General features: G+C 36.5%; 1 long non-coding RNA gene across 1 annotated transcript; it reads right to left on the bottom strand.

Annotated features, from left to right (window-relative positions):
• Positions 1–333: 333 nt before the first annotated feature.
• Positions 334–1,409, bottom strand: LOC112947689. The gene is made up of 2 exons (XR_003249466.1): positions 1,366–1,409; positions 334–566 (listed from the first exon to the last, which is right to left on the bottom strand). It is a non-coding gene; the product is annotated as an uncharacterized LOC112947689 (long non-coding RNA).
• Positions 1,410–3,164: the final 1,755 nt, after the last annotated feature.

A 3,164-nucleotide genomic window follows, 5' to 3' on the forward strand; every position in this document is an offset into this window, starting at 1 on the left:
AAGTATAAATCGGTCAGTCTCGCTGAGCTACAACAAATACATGAACCAGGTTCTAAGCAATAACAGGGTGCTAAGAAACAACTCAGGATTTTTCAACTACATGAACTGAATTTGACCAGTACAACTTAGGAGTAAGAACTTGGTTTTATGATCATAAAATTCACAAAAATCATCCCCTCAGTGCTCAGTAGCAGGCAAAAAACAAAATCAAGAATTACTAGCAAAGCAGAGAAAATTCAGTATTTGTCTGCATCTTCAATACTGCGGGTAGTGCTGACCTGCTCAGCCGAAGGGGTCTGGGAGGGAAGCAGAGCTAAGCTTTGACTGATCCTTGGCTTGTTCAGAGCTGGASAGAACAAAACGCAGGCACTGTGACTTTACCACAGCTTTTGGCCATCACTTCTGAGAACATCTTACAGCACAAGTTCAAGAAACAGAGTTCAGGTTGAAATAATAAAAGGTAGGCATATGTTTGATTAAAAACTAGCAGTTATCAGGTTAGCTTCATGTTCGGTCCCCAGGGTGACTTCTACCTTGGTCCCAGTTCTGCTCAGTGATTTTGGTAACTAACAAAGATAAAAGAATAGAGAGCATGGACACAATTCAACAAAGACAATAACAAAATATTACACGTGAGAAATAAATACTGAAATTAAAAGCATGAATTTCTTGTTAAAGGAGCAGCACTGGAGAAAAATGAGGGAAAATTGAGARTATTTTAACTGGATTATTGCATGTAATGGTGCAACAAGTACTTACTGCACTTTGCTCATCATTGCTGAAGCTTTCTATTGAAACACTGTAAGACCTCACAGAAAGCAAAAAAAATAACTTTCCTGCATGGAAAACTAATCTACACTGACTATATTCTCTGAATATAACCTCCGCTGTTTAACCACTAACTACAGTTATTTTGAGAGCAATGAAAATCTTGAGAAAATTATTGTGATATTATAGAGAAAAATTATTGCATCAATAATATTGTCTAATGGTTTTTGTTGGTTTAGTAATTCTAAAAGGCTCTTATAGCCACAGTACCTAAGAGGGATGATAAAACTATTGAAAATGCAGTTTTTATAAATGCAGTTTTATGATGTGCACATGATAGCASCTTGCATAAGCATTTCTCCTACTACACCATGGTGAAAGATAAAGCAGCCTATGAGTTCCTTAGGCTACAAAGCTTGAGTCTAGGCTGTATGGAGAGATAGAGAGAGTAACAGGGCACTGGTAACATCTCAGCAGCAGCACTGAGTGCTGGTCTAGCCATCCTTGCTCTACAAAAYTCATTTTAAATAGGAAGAGCATCAAGAATTAGACCCAAATCAGAGCAGAAGAAAAAAAAGGGTGACTTTTTTAGCCTACCAAAATGAAGCAGGGCAAATAATGGTTGTCTGCAAGTGCCAGTGGGGCAGGAAAAGTAGGCAGAGATGAGGCCTTAGGGAAGAAAAAGATTCACATAATTGAAAGCACCAGGTACAAATTAGCAATTAGAAAGAGCCAGGAAAAGAAGGCTGCTGATTTTCCTCTTCCTCTATCTCTTTCGTCTATCTTTTCTCTTCCTCTGTCTTTTCACCCTGCCTCTCACAATCAAAAGTACTGCTTTAAGCAACATAATATTGCCTTCACTTGTGATGTTGATCCAAATTTTGTCATCAAAAAAACTAATTTTCATCATTCTGTGTAAATATTTCACTTCTAGATGTACATATAAAACATGAAATACCTGGGAAATTCCATAAAATTAACCATTCGCATAAAAACTCGTTCATGTGAAAGTTAAATCCGGGCACACCACCATCTCAACTAAGGCCTTACGCAGCTAGATAAAATAAGTGCCACTGTATCAAAGCAATCTAAAATGTTATTTCCCCAAATCGCAAATGCAAACAACCTGTTCTGTTCAGAAACATCAGTATAATCAAATTCTCTTTGATTATATGGGATCCTATAATCACAGCCCTCTGAGAATTTTTGGCTATTTTCAAAAATGTCTAGAAATTTACTCTGGAAAATTAATGCACAAGATCAGAAAATTCTACCTTAGCAAATACAAAAGGCCATTTGATTAGCTACAAATAAAAGCCCCTTGAGCAAAAATGAATAAGGTTTAAGCTACTTGAAATTATTTTCCCGCCTGATAAAGCCATTATCACATTTAGAGCGTTTACAATGCAGAACTACATTCCTTTGATCATCTTATAAAATTAATTGATCTTGCTTATCTATTGTACTATTTTAAATCATTTTAATTGAGGACATTAGGAGAAGTAATGGTAACAACCAATGCATTTATTAGCTACTGACGTTCAAGGCAGCAATGTCATTTTCATAATCTGAATTTCTCTATAACAAAATTCCATTCTTAATGGAATTTACATATAGATCACCCCCAGCCACAAATAATTTACTATTACTTTAAGTCCTAAAGGACAGGCAGAAAAACTGTGAAAAATCACTCCAGCCATACTTAATTTTAATTATTCTTTTAAATCAGATAGAGACCCCGAAGTTAAATTCTCATAATTAAATAGAAATTAAAAGTTTCTAAAAGCCTTATTTTCAACTCCAATTTTAAATGCAAATGAAGAGAGGAGAATTGCCCCATGAAAAACTGTGAGGAATGCTCAATGACAGCGTTTTGTTCCAGAGTTACAAAACTCCTTCCTCACCTCGAATCCCATGCAATTTTGCAGTCAGTTAAAAGCTGCAAAAGGCTGAGTGCGAATGTTCAACATGAACCAAAAGTCCTGGCTCTACCAGGGCCACCCTTCCTAGTGCCTGAAGAATAACTGAGGTTACTTGAGAGTGTCCTAATGTTGTCAGGACAAACTACCAGCTCGAAATTGTCCACAGATATCTACAGCTCCCATCTGAAAGGGAAAGACGGACTTTTTTTTAATAAGGGAGCTATCAGCATTTCTTTCCAGATTTTTACACTGAGTTGGGCCTGGGCTAACCAGCCCAAAGCTAAGAATTCCCTTGAAAATGGGCCTCATTTCCATTTTTAAGCCACCTCGCTGATCTTACTGGGCTCCCAAATTATAGAATACATGCTAATGTAATCAAGTTAAATATAATGTTCATCAGCATAAAAGCCAAATATAGATTTGCTACACAAATACAAGCACACACACATATATACACACACATATATACACACA

The sequence above is a fragment of the Nothoprocta perdicaria genome, unplaced genomic scaffold, assembly GCF_003342845.1.
Source record: "Nothoprocta perdicaria isolate Ctin4 unplaced genomic scaffold, notPer1 scaffold_242, whole genome shotgun sequence".
Lineage (NCBI taxonomy): Eukaryota > Metazoa > Chordata > Aves > Tinamiformes > Tinamidae > Nothoprocta > Nothoprocta perdicaria.